This window comes from Nannochloropsis gaditana, assembly GCF_000240725.1.
Source record: "Nannochloropsis gaditana CCMP526 unplaced genomic scaffold scaffold035, whole genome shotgun sequence".
Lineage (NCBI taxonomy): Eukaryota > Eustigmatophyceae > Eustigmatales > Monodopsidaceae > Microchloropsis > Microchloropsis gaditana.
Genome location: NW_005803918.1, coordinates 28,369 through 29,219, shown reverse-complemented (window position 1 = coordinate 29,219; position 851 = coordinate 28,369).

Below are 851 nucleotides of genomic sequence, written 5' to 3'. Positions count from 1 at the left end.
CATTGCATCACACATGCGTGGCACACACTTACCTATAAAGGCCACCTACTTTTTCGGTATTCGCTTGGAAGATGACGAAGGGAAGGAGGGAATGAGGGGTAGCTGGATGGATCTGGTTTTATTTTCTCAGGGAACAGGGTGTACACGCGATTGTGGTTGGTCACACGGTTTTAATGAGGAGGAAAGGGGGGGGTTCCTCACACGATAAACTCCCTTAAAACGGGGGCAACAAATAATGCAAACATACTCATATCCGACTGACAGGCTCTCACCATCCCGCGAGAGTGAGAATAGCAATGCCGGACAAGTGTCGCTACTTTTAATTTTACTGCGGGAAGGCGTCATTGAAATCTGAAGACCTCCGCCCTCGTTCCTATTATTTTACAACAACCCTCCATCCCTTTCCACTTGCCCTGCAGTTTCCTCCTTTCCCTCCCGCTCCCGTTGATTAGCTCCAAGTCTCCTCAAAGCCTTCGCTGCTGCATCTAAGGTCTCGTCTGTTTTACAAAACGTGAAACGCACTAAACTTCTCCCTCCTTCTTCCTCCGTATGCCCGGGCGGTGATCCGTAGAACGCACTCGTCGGTATGGCAATGACGCCGTATTCATACGCGAGCCACCGACAGAAGGCCCAGTCGCGTGTCATGATAGGCATAGCCAGTGTACCTATGGAGAGGGAGGGAACGAAGGGAGGGAGGGAAAAGGGAGGGAATAACCAATCAGGTCCGAGAAACACTGATGAGACGAGTAAGAGAGCAAGGGAGGCAGGAGGGAGAAATAAGACTACCTTCTTCCAGGTAGACTTGCGGCACCGAGACGTGAGAGACGTCACCGAGGAGGAAGAAGCCTCCC